The sequence below is a fragment of the Orcinus orca genome, chromosome 13 (assembly GCF_937001465.1).
Source record: "Orcinus orca chromosome 13, mOrcOrc1.1, whole genome shotgun sequence".
NCBI classification, from domain to species: Eukaryota; Metazoa; Chordata; class Mammalia; order Artiodactyla; family Delphinidae; genus Orcinus; species Orcinus orca.
In genome coordinates, this window is record NC_064571.1 from 34,276,477 (window position 1) to 34,294,883 (window position 18,407).

The following is an 18,407-nucleotide window of genomic DNA, read 5'->3' on the forward strand; positions in this document are numbered from 1 at the left end:
CCCGCCTCTGCTAGCACCCTGATCTCAGGTTTCCAGTCTCCAAAACTGGAGCAAATACAGTACTATTATCATCCCATTTTACAAATGAAAAAAGAGGTTCAAAAAGACCGAGTCACCTGTCCTGGTTCACCCAGCTAGTGAGCAGCAGAGTAGGTTTGGTTGTGGCCTGTGTGATTCTGTCCTTGTCAACCTGCAGGTCCCCATCTCCTGGGTGGCTGAGGGTATAAATCCCTGCTTTTGGCTGAAACCTTAGTGACAGGGCCCTCTTGTCTCATCCATCACCCATGCCTGGCCTTTGACCCTTCCTCAGTGATCCAGGCCTCAATTTTCCTGTGTTCTTCCTCTTGACTTCACACAGTTGTCCAATTTGGGGAGTAGCTATATTAACCTGCTCTGTTCAAAATCACTCTAAGGCCCTTGCACGGGCCTCTGTTCCCTCCTCCTCTCTTGCCCTTCCCCCATGAACCCACTCTCTCCTGGTGACTTGTTCAAGTGCCACTGGCAGACTCTCTGCTCTGAGAAGGCAGTTCTCTACCTCTCAAGACTACGCTCTCTCGTCTTGAGGCTGCTTTTATTCACTCTAAGCAGACTGAGGCCTGGCCTGTCCCTTAGAAGGTGGATTGCCATATCTTTGCATGTGTTGTCTGTGTTTGCCTTACTTCTTTGGTGAGCTCAGTACTGGAACCCCTGTGTATTGTCACTCAATGAGGCTGAAGCAGAATTCTGAGGATAAGGGCTCAACTGGGTAACTTTTATGACTGAGGAAAGATGGTGTGTGTGTGTGTGTGTGTGTGTGTGTGTGCATCTGTGTGTTGCTTCGGGGGTGCTATTGGCAGAGAGGGAATGGTGCTATTCTGGATGTATCTATGTTTGTGCTGACATTTCATGTTTGTAAAACCTCACAGCTTGATGTTTTGATCCAATAAAATCATCCGGGGAGTGAAATAAAAATACCCAGAAGATTGGTGGGCAGGAGAGCTGACTGTGTGTGAAAGACACCAGGAAACTCTTCTTGTCACCCAAAGCATTGCTAGAAGGAAAAAAACAAATAAACAGTCAAGGAAAGAAGACCTAGCAGGCGATAGGGGGATGGCGGTCCTGAGTTTGCCTTGGGCCTCTCATGACAGGCTTTTGTCTTGTTAGAGCTGATTGGCACAGAACTTATTAAGACATTTAGAAGTGTTCATTCCTTGGACTATTTTGGACATTATACCAACTTCTTCTGGTGGGCTTTGGAAAGGACTCTATTATGTCATTTTGGCTTGGGACCCAGGAAATGAGCCGGCACTCTTCAAAGTTGATGAAACATCATCTGTCATAGAATTTGCAGGTGTGACTCAGTTCCTGCACTAAAATATACAATAGGAGGCCAGGGCTGAGGAGCCAGCCCTTTGGCAGGCGTAACGAGCATGCTCTGAGCAGTCTGGAATCTTCTGTGTGCTGTCTAGATTTGAAGTGACTTATTTGTGGGAGGATCAGACCTGCTACCCTCAGCACCATGCAGGCCTCTCTTGCACCTGGGAAGTGCAGGAGAACCCCCTGTTGTTTCCCTGGGGATGGTTGCAGGTTACCCTACGGATGTGCTTTGACATCACACATGACTTTCATCTTCCTAAAGAGGGGAATTTTGTTGACAGGCTCATGGCACTGGTGGTGGCCATACTGGCCAAAATCTGAGTCTTTTTTCTAGATGAGGTGGGTTCCAGGAGCGACTGGGAATATTAAAGTGGAGTGCTCTTGTGTTCAGAACCTCACCTCCCCAAACCATGTGTTGCCTACAGAATCTGCCCCCCAGGGAAAAATAAGCAGGCTGATTTTTGCCCCTTGGATGAAGGGCTCCCACCTTGGCCTGTCTCCCCCAGGCTTTCTCTTGTATGAAATTCCTTTTTTTTTTTTTTGCGGAACGTGGGCCTCTCACTGCTGTGGCCTCTCCCGTTGCGGAGCACAGGCTCCGGACGCGCAGGCTCAGCAGCCATGGCTCACGGGCCCAGCCGCTTCGCGGCATGTGGGATCTTCCCGGACCGGGGCACGAACCCGTGTCCCCTGCATCGGCAGGTGGACTCTCAACCACTACGCCACCAGGGAAGCCCTGAAATTCCTTTTGAAGATGATGATGTGTTCATACTTCGGGTAGAACAGTGATTTTTCAATCTTTTTGGTCACAGGACCTCTTTATACTTCTAAATTATTGAGGACTCCACAGAACTTTTGTTTCAGTTGGTTATATCTGTTGACATTTATCATGACAGGGGTCAGCAAACTGTGGCCCATGGGCCAAATCTAGCCCATGACTGTTGTTTGTAAATAAAGTTTTGGTGGAACACAGCCAAATGCATTTGTTTATGTATTGTCTATGGTTCTTTAACGCTCTAATGGTAGAGTTGATTAGTTGTACTAGAGACTGGCTGGTGAAGCCTAAAATATTTATTATCTGTACCTTTATAGGAGAAGTTTACTGATGGCTAATATAAAAAGTAAAATGAGAAATGTTTAAATATTTATTTATTAATTCATTTAAAAAGTCAGTAATAAAACCATTACAAGAAAACAGACAACTTTTTTTTAATTGAAAAATGTCCATACTTTCCAAAATATAATAAAACAAAAAATATTTAGTGAGACTCAGAGTGGCGTTGTTTTCCATTTCTGCAAATTCCTTTGATGTTTTGCTTAATACGGACAGCTCAGTTCTCATCTGCTTGCATTTAATCTGTTGTGGTATGTTGCTTTGTTTGAAGTGGGTGAAGAAAATCCAGCCCCGTAAAGGTATGTAGTTAGAAAAGGGAGGGGTATCTTAGTAGTCATTTCAGATATTTATGGATGTTTCCCTTTGACTACAACAAATCTTGACAAGTGGTAATTTCTAGAAGGCTGCATGTAGAATCTGAAACCATAGCAATGAAAATTTCATACTCTGTTATGTTAAAATCCACTGGTCTAAATTGTACTTTGAATGGTTCTTATACCCATGTAAGATTTTTGTAACATCATGCATTAATTATTTTGAAAATATTAGTTCACTGAGTTATTCATATCTTCCAAATGTTGACATATTTCATTTTGTGTCATATCAAAACATCACATTTGTTAATATCCCCATCGAGCTCATTAGAAGAGTCTTTAAGCTGTCAAACGCATGATGGTGCATACAGTTTTCCAAAATTCTAATTTTTGCTTGAAAGCTCAAATTTTATAATTGACATCAAACTCTGCCAGTTGTTTTGCTTGTCGGGATCTGCTCATTTCATTCATTTTCAAGAAAATGTCTGCCAAATACTCAAATCTGTATAACCATAGTTTGTCTGTCAGTCAAAGTGGTGTCCCATTTAAAAAAGGACTAATTCAGTTTTCAGCTCTAACAATTGCACAAGAGCATTTCCCAGAGACAACCATTCAATAAGCAGAAGTGCTTTATGTATATTTTTTATATATTCACACAGCATGTTATATTAAAAAAAATATATATATATATATTCAAAGGTTGCAATTAATAAAGTTAATATTTCTTACAGCTTCATAGAGGACATTTTAAAAGTAAAACTGTTTCTTCTTTCTTGTGAGTACGTGGTGGGAAAGACATACAGTATGAGGCCACTGCCTTGACATATGCTAAGGCACCAGCGGTTTTACCCTCCCCCTCATTGCTTTTGGATCATCCGTGTGAATGTCCAAATAGTGAAGAAGACAAATAACATCTTACTATTATTATGAACATAGATTTGACCTTGTGGATCTTTTTTTTATTGAAGTATAGTTGATTTACAATGTTGTGTTAATTTCCGCTGTACAGCGAAGTGATTCAGTTTTATACACACACACACACACACACACACACACACACACACACACACACACACATGTTCTTTGGTGGGAATGTAAGTTGGTGCAGCCACTATGGAAAACATTATGGAGGTTCTTCAAAAATCTAAAAATAGAGCTATCATATGATCCAGAAATCCCGCTCCTGGGAGTATATCTGGACAAAACTCTAACTCAAAAAGATACATGCACCTCTATGTTCATAACAGCACTATTCACAATAGCCGAGACATGGAAACAACCTAAATGTCCATCAATAGATGAATGGATAAAGAAGATGTGGGTCTTTGAAAGTGTGTCCATGGGCCACTCTTGGAGAACCTGCTGAGGTAGAAAGGGAACAAATTGAATTAAATTCTGCTGGTTCTAGGAGATGCCGTGTGGGGAAAGGGGGATTAAGTCCTGTTGGGAAAATGCAATGTATTCTATGACAGTGTTGGGATTTCCCAGTGCTCATTAGCTTTTAAATGCTCTGAGAAGTCCTCGAGAAAATAAATGTCTTTGAACTTGGGATTTTTCAAACTCGTTTGGGCAAAACATCCTTTTCACTTTTTCAACATATGTGAATACCCTTTGGGAAACCATGGCTTTCAGGGTGTATACGTGGCTGTTGGGATCCCTGAAAGCAGGCTGTGATGGGCTGAGAAGTGATGTGTCAGGGGAGGGCTCGGAGAATAGGCGGACCCTGGCCTGAGACCACCCCTGGGGCATCTTTTCTTCGTTCCTGGGCTGAGTTCCTGACCACAAAGCCAGTGACTGAGCCCTTGGAAAGTATGCAGTAGTGTAATCCTCCCACCCATGTGCCTACTCCTTGCAGAGGATGCCAGCAGATCTGCATTTTTCACATTGCTGGGTAGATTTTGAAGAGCTGAGCCAGGCAGAAAGGCCCAGACGTCTGCCCTGAAAGGGGCAGGTATGTCTCAGGGGTGCTTAGCAGTGAGGGGTTTATTTCTCTCTTCCAGCCCCGTTTGTGTTTACGGGTCTAGAACCTCAGCCACCTGGCCCTAGGGTTCTTGTGATAATTGGGTGCAGCCCCTTTTTAACTGTGACAGGCTGGGGACTCCGAGATGGCACAGGACTTTCTAGGGGCCATTCTCCTGAGGATTTACTCTGTACAGCCCATCCTCCGAGAAGAAAATTCCCCGTCTAAGGAAAAATACTGAGCGTGATGATTCATCCTCAGTGAAGTTGAACTTCTGAAGTTTCTTCCTCAGTTACACTTCCTTCCCTCCTGACAAACACCTCCTGTCAATTTGTATACACACCCCTTGGTTGTGGCTTCCCCAAACTGTCCCAAGGCTCTGTGCCTGCATAGTTTAAACAGATTTGTGTCATGGTTTTTCCTACAGATAATGACAAATCTGCAAAGGGAGTGTGTGCTCTTTCTGTACAAAGTCTTTCCAAACACCCACCCAGATATTCCATCCTGTCCATGGGTCCCCTCTCTGGTTGATGCCACCAAGGTTGTGGTGTAATTCTGGGCAATCACTTCAAGAGCCTTTTGTTGGGCATCCACTGTGGGCAAAGTGCTCCCCAAGGTGTGTGTGTGTTGGGGGGAGGGAACAAAGTCAATTAAACTGCCCAGCGCGGGAAAGCAAGATGTTCACAAATATCCCTGGGGGTGAGGAAGTTGGCGGGGGTTTGGGGGTGTGTGAAGCAGGAGCCTGGAGGGCAGGGCAGGGGCACTTTTGACTGGAAAGATCCCAGGAGGCTGCCTGGAGGAGGAGGCATTTCTGGTGGTCCTTGAAGGTTGACCAGAAGGCTGCCGGGACAGGGTTTGTGTGACAGTGGGAGGTGCAGAGTGGGAAGGCCCCTGCACACAATGATCTGTGGGTCGGGCTCAGGGGAGGAGAGGGAGGTGTGGATAGGGATGGGAGGAAGAGGGCACAAAGGCTGTTAGCCAAGACAGGTGAGAGGGGATCAGGACATTGGTGGTGGGACTGCAAAGGCAAGGGAGGGTGACCCTTAGTGTTCTCCTCTATGAATGAGTGGGGCATCAGACTGGATCCGTGGGGTGGAGAGGGCAAGGGAGATGGGACCGTCCCACCCCAGTTCATTTGAACATACCCGCTTTTACCTGTTCTAGACTCTGCATTTTGGCATTGGACTCATTCAAACCAAAGATTCTGTTGCTTAAAAAATACACTGAAAATCGCCAGGTAGCATGTCTGCTAAGGCTCCTCCCATCTCTAAATGTATCCCACACTTCTTGGTAACCTCAACTTCCTGATGTTTTCCGGGTATTTTCTTATGATTCTCAAGCATTTGGCCTTTGTCCATATTCAGTGACAAGCTTCTAGAGGGCAGGGAGCTTCTATACACTTTGACTGTTGTTAAAACACCCAGCAGGGGTGTGAACACAGGCCTTCCATAACTGCCGCTGGGGTGCTGCCACCAGTGCTCCGAGCAGGCTTCTGGGTTCCCACCGTTTCCCTCTCTCAGAAAACTGGCCAGTGGGCGCCTAAAGGGTTTGATGAAAATGACACTGAACTGGGCAGGAGACCTGGGTTCAAATTCTGCTTGCCGTTCCCTAGCCCTGGGACTGGGGCCATTCACACAGACTCTCTTTTTCTTGGTTTCGTTTTCAGTGAAATAAGGGAGCTTTTTTTAAAAGCCATGTTTCCCAAATGTGACCACAGAGAACTAAGATGACAACAGGGTGTCCAGACACATTATGAAGACATAATGTCTTGTATATATGTAATTTATTATTAAAGTGTTACTGAGTTCATAGTGCCTGTTAATGGCAAGTGTAATATAGACTAACATTTATTAGATGCTTGCTAGTTGTGAATTATGTGTGAGTGCCTGTCTCAGGTTGGACTTTCAAGCCCAGAGAAAAGAATTTGTATGCAGGAGACTCATGTAGGATTTCTCTGAGAATGGACGAAGCAGGGCAGAGGAAGAGAAGAAACCAAGCAGGGGGTGTGATTTTAGGTGAAGCCCCAGTCTCAGCCTGATCGCGTAGGGGGCTCTGGAGTGTAAGTTACATTGTGGAGTTTGTCCTCACTGATGGCAAGGGAACTGGGCTTTCATATACCGACCCCGGTCCACTGCGGGCTCAGGGCCACCTCAGTGGGGTGATGGTGGTGTTGGGGGCTGTGAACTCCCAGGTGCTTCTGGCTTTTCGTGTCACATCACAGAGCAGCCTTGGTAGCCTTCAAACAGTTTTCTGATGAGAGTTAGAAAGAAGATGAAGGGAAAAAGCCCAAGAAACCATGTGAATGCTCTGATGGTTCTGGTGGAGTGTTCACAGGACCTGCTTGCTCATTCTCAGCTCACTCAAACTGACAAAAGAAATTTTCACATATTGAGATATAGGGAAGTCATTCTGGCTTATCCATGAATTAACCTGAATTTTACACTAACTAAAATAGCCTGTTTATGGCCTATCAAACACACATTGTACATGTGCTTTAATTATTAGAGAAAAGCACACACTGACCAAAAATAAAGAATGTCCATGTTAAAAATAAAGATTAAATGCCTGTCTTCCTGGGATGCCAATGCTGGTACTCCTTTAACGATAAGACACCCTCCGCAGGTGCGAGGCCATGCTGACTTGCTATGTACATGCTGGTCTGTTCTTTTTTTTTTGAAACCTTGAAGAAATGTATCCCTGACTTTAATTTCTTTGCTCTGACAAGGTATAAAACTGTGCTGGAAACCATGCTTCTCTGGGACAGTTCCTCTGAGTAATCTGGGCAGTGGGCATCCAGGCTAGCCCTCAGTTTGGCTCAAATAAAACTCTTTTCTATTTCTTATTCTTGATTGTTTATTGCTTATTTTCATTGACAAATCCTTCCAACAACCTTGGGAAGTAAGTAGTATTGTCTCCATTTTACAGGAAACTGAGGCACGGAGAAGTTAACTTGCCTATGGTCACATAGCTAGTAAGTGGCAGACCCAAGATTCAAAGCAAGAAGCCCATGCTTTTACCACCATACTGCATGGTGCTTCCCCAAATACAGCAGCTGTCATGTGTGTAATCGAGAATATTTGGGGAAAGAGTGAACAAAATATTGGAGGGTCTGTGTGGCAGTCTAACGTTCGATGACATCATGAGCTCTTGCCAGTTTGTGCTCTGATTTCAAAGCAATTTCAGGGGCAATTTGGATTTCAATTATTTTCTGTCTTAACAATCATTCTGACTGAAGCAATTTAAATCAAAATCATAAAGGTCCAACCGTAGTTGGTTAATAGCTACGAAAACAATGGCCAGAGGTGAAAGATTTTTAAAGAACTACAAGGCATTTCTGTTGGCAGAATAATTGAGAGATGGCTGTTTGGGCGGGAAGCAAGGTGATCTAGATTTCTAGTTTCAGTAAAATTACTTAACAGACAACATATGGTTCCCAATCACTGTAGCAGACCAGGGAGGTGTCTTTTAAGTGGGGAACACGTGGAATGGTGCAAGATGGAAGATTCCTTACTATGGCAAAGAGAAAAGGTTGTCTTCTAATCACTGTTAAATTCTTGGCATTAATTGTCTCTTTCCTCCCTGTAATCCTGTGTTCCTGAGGACAGTGACACAAAGTTCCCATCATGGGTCACTTTGAGACTTCCATGGGCGGTGAAGCACTCTATAACTGTGCCGTGCGCAATACAGTCAATTGTTGAGGGCGCTCGGGGGAGGTCTTGACCTAGACTCACAGTGGTTCTCAATCAGGGACAGTATCCTTGCCCTCCCCAAGGGTTCTTGGAAATATGGGAGGGATCACAGTGAATAGGTTGTCTCATGGTGAGTGTATGTGAGCTACTGGAATTTAGTTCCCAGGGGACTAGTGGTGCGAAATATCCCGCAATGCACAGGACAGGCCCACTTGAGGAAGAAGTCTCACTCGAATGCTAATGACACCAACACTGAGAAACTCTGGGAGAAGTGATTTGAAGAAAGTGAATCATCTTCAAGTAGGAGACACCATGGCCTCTGAAATGACTTACACTTTTCCATGTACCTCTGGAAGACCACATGTGAAATTAGATGGAGACCAGGCATCTCAGCAGTTAAGGCTGCTCAGGATGGACTTGTCCTTGTCTTTGGTAGTGAGCTCCCCAACACTGGAGGTATTCAAGAAGAGGCCTGTTGACCTCATGGAAGGGATATTGTGAAAGGGATATCCAGCCTGAAGAAGAGGATGGATTAGATGATCCCTGAGAGGTATCCTAGTACCAAGATACAAGGATTCTTCTTATGGTTTATTCTCAGAATTCCAGGTGAGGCTTGGGAAGGAAGGAGTTAAAACTGAAAATCCCCCTGCATATGTGTGAGGTCTAGTCTGAGAAATAATGATGGACTGAAAGAACATGAGTCTAGTATTAAGAGATAAAGGAAAAAGCACATTGTGTTGGAAAGACCTCTGGGTGAGGAGTCAGCCAGCCCTGATTCCTGTCTCCACTGGGATCTCGCTGGTGAGTGTGGTGCTGGGAGGATCACATTTTCTCTGCGTCTGTCAGGTGATGGCTGTCAGTGGTTCAAAGTTCAGAATCTGTGATTCTATAGTTTAGGGGTAGACCCGTGTTCTTTTTTTTTTTTTTAACGTGGACCATTTTAAAAGTCTTTATTGAATTTGTTACAATGTTGCTTCTGTTTTAGGCTTTGGTTTTTTGGCCACAAGGCAAGTGGGATCTTAGCGCCCGGACCAGGGATCGAACCTGCACCCCCTTCATTGGAAGGTGAAGTCTTAACCACTGGACCACCAGGGAAATCCTCTAGACCATGTTCTTTGACATAATTCTACTGTGGCCTTAGGTAAGTACTTTATGATTCTTTCCCAATATGTGAAATAAAAATAATGTCTATTTTTTTTTCTAATTCACAAGGAAATAGAATCAAGTAAGCTTGACAGCCAGAATACCTACCTTAAAAGTAGAAAGGATGGTAAAGTAAGTGTCATTTTGACATTTTCCTTCTCTAACACCACCTAAACGTTCTAGTACCAGTGGGTAAATGGGTCTCACTAAGTTGTTTGCATCCTTCACAAATCCTTGATACCCTTCTTTTTGGAGTCCCGTGCTTCATCATAGCGAACATATTATAATATTCTCACATCCCCATTAAATAAATTTACATATAACAGTATGTTTTTCATTCTGATAAAATGTTTTATAAGCATTTAATTAAATTATACTGAGTTTCATATTTTGGAGATGATGAACTTGTTTTTTCTTGATCTCAAACCTTCTTGGTAGGCCCTTTAAAAACTCAGAGCTACTTGTCACTGTAACTAATAATGCTTGGTAAATGTCTTTAGAGAAAAGACTTAGGTCAGTTGGTAAAAAGAAAAAAATTCCTTTCTCAGAGCCTCCCTCTATGCTCCAATAGGCTAGCCCTTTTATTTATTTATGTTTTATAGCATTTTTTAAAATATCTATTTATTTATTTGGCTGTGCCGGGTCTTAGTTGTGGCACGTGGGATCTTCGTTGCCACGTGTGGGATCTTTTAGTTGCGCCATTCGGGATCTTTAGTTGTGGCATGGGGATCTTTTAGTTGCGGCATGCGGGATCTAGTTCCCTGACCGGGGATTGAACCCAGGCCCCTGGAACTGGGAGTGTGGAGTCTTAACCACTGGACCACCAGGGAAGTCCTGGTTAGCACTTTTAGGTCAAGATGCATCTGGGCACAGGAAAGGAGGACATGGGGAGGCCATTGGTAATGGCCAAATGCCTGCAGCTAATTTGTAGGTACCTGTGAAAAGTAGTGAATGTGCATGCATGTGTGTGTGTGGTAGTGAGAGTGACAGATGAGGGCCCTGAGGGGTAAAGGGTTATGGGAGAAAGGACAGCACAGGGTCAATGGTAGGGCATGGTAAGCAGAGTTCTGAGACGGCTCTCAAAATACCCACCTCCTGGAGTACACAGCCTGTATAATCCCTCTCCCCCTGCCCCCAGTTGAGTGTGTGAACATGATGAGATTTCACTCCTGTGGTTAATGTCATATGGCAAAGGTGAATGGATTTTGTAGATTTAATTAAGGCCCTTAATCAGCTGACTTTACATTATCAAAGGGGAGATGATCCTGGGTGGGCCTGACCTAATCAGGCGAACACTTTAAAAGGAGGTCTGGAGGTCAGAGATGGAAGAGGTTAGAGATACTCTCCTGTTGGCCTTTGTTATGGACTGAATGCTTGTGCCCCACCCCTCTCCCCAGTCGTATGTTGAAGCCTTGACCCTTAATATGATGGTTTTAGAGCGAGGGTCTTTGGGAGGTCATTAGGGTTAGATGAGGTTGTGAGGGTGGGGCCCTCATGATGAGATTAGTGCCCTTATAAGTAGAGGCACCAGAAAGCTTTCTCTCTGTGTCTCTCCCTCCCCGCCTCCCCACCCCGAGCGCATGCATGTGCAAAGGTCACGTGAGCCCACAGTGAGGAGGTGGCTGTCTGCAACCCAGCTGGAGAGCTCTCACCAGAACTCGACCATGCTGACACCCTGATCTCGGACCTCCAGCACTGTGAGAAAATAACTTTCTGTTGTTTAAGCCACCCAGTCTGTGGTATTTTGTTATGGTAACCTGAGTAGATTCATTTAGCCTTGAACAAGCAAACTACCATGTTATCAGAGGGCCATGCAGCAGGACTAGCAGGTCTTTAGAAGCTGAGAGCCTCAGTTCTACAAATGCAGGGGGCTGAATTCTGCCAACAACCAGTGAGCTTGGACAGGAACCCTGAGGTCCAGATGAAAATGCAACCTTGTGAGATCCTGGGCAGAGAACCTAGCTAAGCCATGCCCAGGCTCCTGACCCATGGAACTGACAGATAATAAATGGGTGTGGTTTGAAGCCACTAAGTGTGTGGTGATTTGTCGCATAGCATAGAAGACTGAGGCATACTGCCTGTTGGAGGGCTGCCTTTGCTCAGGACAAGACAAAGCTGGGGGGGCGGTAACCTGTTTTCCATCACTTTCCTTCTTAGTGTCACTCAGCTGAATTTTTGCACCTGTATGATTCACAATATATTTCTCTCAGGAAAAGTGAGGAGAGTCTCTGTATTGGCTTCAGTATTAAAGGTCCAGCTAACCATGGACTCCATGTGTGATGGAATTTCTGTGCTGAAGCACTTTGCAAGTTTTCCTTGGAAGGTAGCTCAGGATGGATTTAAGAGAATGAGAAGCTTTTATCGGCCATGGCTTCAAGGAAAGAAGCAGTGCCATAGGAGACCAATAATTCCTTTCCGGATAATATTTCCCATTCTTCTCTCCTGTTGCTGACAGTTGCTCTTTATTTGTTCTCAAATGAATTCTACCAGTCGGCCCGCAGCTGGAAGTGTGTTTGGTCACCAGGAGGTTCTCTGCCCTGCATTCCTCCTGGAGAGATGAAAAAACTGGAAACTCACCCTGTTACTCTCGAGTTTCCTGCCTTTTTTGACTCAGCATTAAGTGGAAAGAAAGTTGAGTTTTGATAGAAAAAAAATCTCTCGGACTCTCTCCCCTTTCAGGTTAGAGGAAGAAAATGCATCCACAAACTGGAGCCCTGGTGGGCGTGAATTGCACAGTTTCGAGGAAACTTGATATCGTGTCTTTGACATCACGTTGCACTTGATTAAGGGCCGTTTCATCCTGCTGATGGAGTCTCTTTCCCCCATGACCCAGGTCCCCTCCATAATCCCTCTCTCAAAGCCTTTTCCTTTTCATTATGTGGTCGTAATTATTTCTCTGTCGAGCACATAACCTAACACCTCTCGGTGCACAGTGCCAAGGTTTGAAACCATAATAAGTGGAATGCTCACCTTTGAAGCCATTACTTCAATCATTAGAACAAAGTTTATTCCTCAAGAGGACATTAACATTTGAAAATGTGTCAACCATAGTAAGAAATTCATCACGATCATGGACTACCTGCCAACTGGTTAAAATGCAATATTCCAATTTTCCTGGATTTTTTCAACGATCTAACATCTGACATTAGTTTACGTTTTTAAGTTGTCTTTGTTCAGTTCCTGGTAAGTTGTTTGTGAAGGTCAAAGAAGTTGATATTTAAACACCAAACTAGGAAAGAAATGCAGCCAGAAGAAGGCAAAGGGATCCACTGAGCGTATCAGGGCTGATGGGAGAGACTTCCCAGTCCAGGAAGCCATTTCCATCCTAGTGGGACTCAAAGCGGACAATGGCCTCTGCGTTTGGGCACCTATAATTTTAAACAAAAATGAGTCTGGTTGCTGTGCTGAATTTCTTAGAAGACTTTAATGAGATTATCTCTGAAGTTCAATTGGTAAGGAGTAAAGGACAAATATTCCACTTCTGCCTAGCAAAAAGCCACATTTCATCATTAATAGCATTGAAACCATTAGTTGAAAACATCTAGCAAAACAGTGTAGGTTGGAAAGTAAAAATATAAACTCCCCTAGATGAGGAACGTGGAGGTTAGTAATACGTTAACCCAGTGATTATCTGGATGGTCTTTGTCATCAAAGTAGCACCACTTCTTTCTAAAGCTCAGGGAGGGAACCAGCAAAGTGAAATGGTGCAATTAGAGTGACCTTAACCGTTCACCCTGCAGCTTCGGGGATGTATTAAAACTGGGGAATATTTTTGGTAGGGTATTCCATAGCTCCTTGCCTGTGGATCCAAATCTCTTCCTGTTATCTAATGCTGCATGACGAACCACCCAAACTTCAGTGGCTTGAAACAATAATATTTATTTTGCTTATGAATTTGGGCAATGGGGACTTTTGGGAAGTCAACTGGGGTAGTTTGAAGGCTGGGGTTAGAATCATCTGAAGGTCATTCCCTCCGATATCTGGGGATTAATCCTGGGAAGATTAAAACAGCGGGGGCTAGCACAGTTGGAGTTCCTTGGGCATCTTTCTGTTTCCATGTGTCCCCTCCAGCTTGGTGGCTTCAGAGTAGCCAGCCTTCTTATATGTCAGCTCAGCATCCCAAGGTCTACATTCTAAGAGAGAGCTAGGCTATGGTCAACAATACTACACTGTACACTTAAACTTTTGTTAAGAGGGTAGATCTCATGTTGTGTTCTTATCACAATAAAATAAAATTTAAAAAGAGAGAGAGAGAGTGCCAGGGAGAAGCTATATCACCATTTGTGACCCTGTCTTGGAAGATATGCTGCATCACTTCCACTGCCTTCTGTTTATTAGATGCGAGTTGCTAAGCTGGCCCACATCCAAAGGCGGTGGAATTCCACTTCACTTTTTTTTTTTTTTTTTTTTTTGCGCGATACGCGGGGCTCTCACTGTTGTGGCCTCTCCCGTTGTGGAGCACAGGCTCCGGATGCGCAGGCTCAGCAGCCATGGCTCATGGGCCCAGCCACTCCACAGCATGTGGGATCTTCCCAGACCGGAGCACGAACCCGTGTCCCCTGCATTGGCAGGTGGACTCTCAACCACTGCGCCACCAGGGAAGCCCTCCACTCCACTTTTGATGGTGTCAAAGAATTTGCAGACATATTTAAAAGCACTGCAAATCACTAAAATGTTTTCGAGCATCTCTGCCAGCATCTCTGGAGGCACAGTTGGTGATAAAGACACACATGAGCCACGGCCCTACCCTCATCTAGGTGCATCTCAGCCTGGATGTAAGGTCATACCAAGTAAGATGACAGTAGAGTAGGAAAAAATGATGAAACACATATAGGAACATTATCTCTAAAAGAGATTAATTACTGAACAAAGTCAAAGACAGAGCTAGGAAATCTGAGGCTCTTGAGATGATTTCTCACTGGGCTGAGGAGGTCTGGGAAGGTAGCTGTGAACTTGGAAGCTGCAAGTAGTAGTACATTTACAAAACACTTTCACATGCTGTGTAGTCACATGGTAAGTGCATTTGATTTATATGCGGACTTTAAACCTACCCCCCTCCTAGGATGAGACCTGTGGTGCAGGGCATGAGAAGTAGGTAGCTTCATGGCACTATGGAGACCCTGACAGGAAGTGCCAGCTTGGAAAGACAGGAAGTGGGGGGCAAGTTCTTTTCTATGCTTTCAAAAGCTATGTGCCCATGAGTCTGACCAAGCCAGGTGTAGATTCACAGCCAGCAGATATTCATTTTTAAAAAATTAAAAAGAAATTTTTTTTATTGAAGTACAGTTGATTTACAATGTTGTGTTCATTTCTGCTGTACAGCAAAGTGATTCAGAGACATATATATCTGTATCTGTATACACATATATATTCTTTTCCATATTCTTTTCCATTAGGTTTATCACAGGATAATGAATATAGTTCCCTGTGCTATACAGTAGGACCTTCTTATCTATCCATCCTATATAGAATAGTTTGCATCTGCTAACCTCAAACTCCCAATCCTTCCCTCCCCCACCCCCCTCCCTCTTGGCAACCACAAGTCTGTTCTCTAAGTCTGTGAGTCTGTTTCTGTTTTGTAGATAAGTTCATCTGTGTCATATTTTAGATGCCACATATAAGTGATAGCATATATTTGTCTTTGTCTGACTTACTTCATTTAGTATGATAATCTCTAGTTCCATCCATGTTACTGCAAATGGCATTATTTCATTCTTTTTTATGGCTGAGTAGTATTCCATTGTATATATGTACCACATTTTCTTTATCCATTCATCTGTTGATGGGCATTTAGGTTGTTTCCATGTCAAAGCCAGCAAATATTGATCAAAGTGCTTTGCCCTGTGCTAGATGTTTTTACAATACATTTTGTCATTTAATCATCAGAACAGCAAACAGATACATTAACATGTAATAAAGTTTCAGAGACTTAATTTTAAGGAAGAATGGAGTAAATACTGCAGTCAAGCAGGAAAGCTTTAAGAAACCTAATTCTCATTTACCCTAGGGCAACAGTCCTCAATTCTTAGTTGGGGTGATTTTGTACCCTCCTGGGGGACGTTTGGCAATGTCTGGAAACAGTTTTGGTTGTCACAACTGTGGGGACAGGTGAGGGGGAAGAAAGGGGGGTTTCTATGGGCATCTAGTGGGCAGAGGTCAGGTTGCTGCTAAATGTTCTACAATGCACAGGACAGCACCCCACAACAAAGCATTATCTGGCCCCAAATGTCAATAGAAATGAGAAAACCTGACCTAGAGATTTGATAGTATCTAAAAAGCAGATTACTATAAATACTCATGAAAACTCATGCCTTCATCTACATATAAACTTTGCTTTTATTTTCTTAAATTTAGCTGTTTTTCAACTCTTAGTGTGCAAAGAATAACTGTTCAGATCTACATACATAAGACCATGTATGATATGCTCAGTGAATGTTTTAAGAGTTTTCCCAAGGGTAATTTCCTTGATATTTTTGCCTAATTGTTGATTCGAGGACCTCACTTACGTTTACAGTAACCCTGGGAGTTAGCCAGGGCAGAGTATAGTATCTCCATTTCATTGATGAAGAAACTGTGACTTGAAGAGGAAAAAATGACTTGCTTAAGATCCTCACAGCTGGTAAATAATTAAGCTTGGATCTCTCTCTTTTTATTCTGCTGTTCTTTCAATTCATCTACACATGGATATTCAATAATTTAACTGACATTTGTCCAGGCCCTGTGTTATGTATTGTATACTCCCAAATGAATAAGATGGTGACCCTGCCAGAGTGAGAGAGAAAGATGATTCCATAATGGCCATTCAACATTCTTTTACACGACCATGAAATGAGAACAGGATACTATATAAAGGAACATTTAGAAAACCAGAAATGGTTTTAGAAATAAAAATATTATAGGAGAAATAAAAACTTTACTAGAATGGTAAATTTGAGGAAATCTTCCAGAAGATAGAAGAAAAAGACAAGGAAATAGAAAAGAGAGGAGAAAAAGAAAGAAAATGAGAGAAGTACTGAGAATGACCAACATCCAACTAATGGAAGTCTCCGAAAAATATTTCTGACATGCTCTAATCTGGACAGGCTGCTCTCCAGACCAGCTGCCCAGGTGCCATCTTGGAATCACTCTCCAACATCATTCTGGGGATTCATGGCTTTGTTCCCGTGTAGACAGAGGGAGCAGCTTGAGGGAAGGCTTGGGGGTGAAAAGGAGCAAATTTGAGGAACAGAAAGAAAGTCAATGTGGCTGGTTTAAAGGACTACACAGAGAAAGGGGAGCACGAGATCTGAGTAGATACACAAGCAGAGTCAGGTCATACAATGCTGTGTAGGCTGTGATAAGAATATCTGATTTTATTCTAATAACAAGTGTATATCATTGAGGAGGTTCAGGCAGTGACAAAGGAATGACATGATATTTATGTTTTAAAAAAACCTCACTGTGTACTATTTCAGTGGTCTGTTTGGGTGCTGACGCTGTGTAGATTTCAGTAGGGGCATTGAGTTAGAAGAGTGTGTACCCAAGGGGTACTAAGAAGGAAGACTCAACAGGACTTGGTGATTTAGGGTATGTGGCCAATGAGGGAGAGGGACGTGTCATGACTTGTGTGATACCTACCTCTTCTGTTTTGTGATTTTCTCAGGAAGTGCTGCTTCCAGGATGCACATGGTTAGAGATGGTGGGTGATTTGGTTGATTCAGGGCTGGGGTTCTGCCAGCCAGGTTGAATGGAATGGAGGCAGCAAAGGACTGGGAGAATTTACCAGGGATTAATTATAATGATAGACTATGAATTCCAGGATAAACTAAGAAAGAAATGAAAGCAGAGAGAATTGACAGAAAGTGGAAAGATATTCTCCAGTCTTCCATAGGGAAGGACTGTTATTGTGGGGATAGTTGAGCAAGTAACTTGAAAGGATTGGAATGTTTGAATTAATAATTTGTAGTAACGCAGAGTTCAAGGTATGATTGAGGGAGGTGCTGGCTGAGCTGGGGAGAAGAGAAGGTGACTGGAAATGATAGGAAGACACTGGGATGCTGCATAGGGCTGTGCAGAGTGTGCAGTTAACAACTCCAGGGGGCACCATTCCCATAGGCTACAATGTTCATTACGCCCCTGGAGTTGGGCAATGTGGCAACTGCACCAGGGGATGAAAACAGAGGATGTTGGATGAAAATTACACACGGGTGTTGAACTCACCAGGAAAGATGGCAATAATTGGGCGAAGAAGGATACTGTGAGCCAGATGTGTAGATGAGAGTAAAGGGGAGGAGGTGGCAGGGTGAGAAGGCCTTGTCCTCAAAGGAGCAGGGATCTTGGCTGGAGGCCAGAGCAGTAACTGCCTAGAAGTGGCATTGGGAATAAGGTTACCTTCTGACAATGAGATGTGAGGGGAATGAGAAGATAAAGATTCTCATGCGGTTGTGCTCAGTGGACAGCTGAGCCTCAATATAGAAAAGGGGTGGAAGGAACTTTCTGAGACAAAATGAAATGTGAGCATTTGCTGATCTCGATGTAAGAGCTTCAGAAACCACAGTGGAAGGGTTTGATAAAGAGGGGAGGAACAGGGGCTTGTGCGTGGGGCAAGGAAATACAGAGCATCCCGGGGGTATTAATAATGCAGAGGAGAGGTTATGGAGAGGGGGGTGTATGTTGGGAGCTGATAAATGAGAGTAGTGGACAGTACCCAGGGGCCAATAAAGAGAGGTCTTGGCACCAGACTAGGGGTGGTGACAGCTCAGCAAGAGCTGAGCCCCTTGGAGGTATAAGGTGCTCCCCAGTTCTGAACATAAGTGTACTGGGGTAATGAAAGGGCAGCTTCTTAGCTCAGGCAG

The 18,407-nt window shown here is 43.7% G+C and overlaps 1 long non-coding RNA gene across 2 annotated transcripts in view; it reads left to right on the top strand.

Moving 5' to 3' along the window:
- LOC117195579 (uncharacterized) overlaps nucleotides 1-18,407 on the top strand; it is a 60,760-nt gene that overhangs the window by 16,232 nt on the left and 26,121 nt on the right. For both annotated transcript variants that reach the window (XR_004475313.2, XR_004475315.2), the window contains one exon: nucleotides 9,416-9,571. This is a non-coding gene — a long non-coding RNA (uncharacterized LOC117195579). The remainder of the gene's footprint in view (nucleotides 1-9,415; nucleotides 9,572-18,407) is intronic.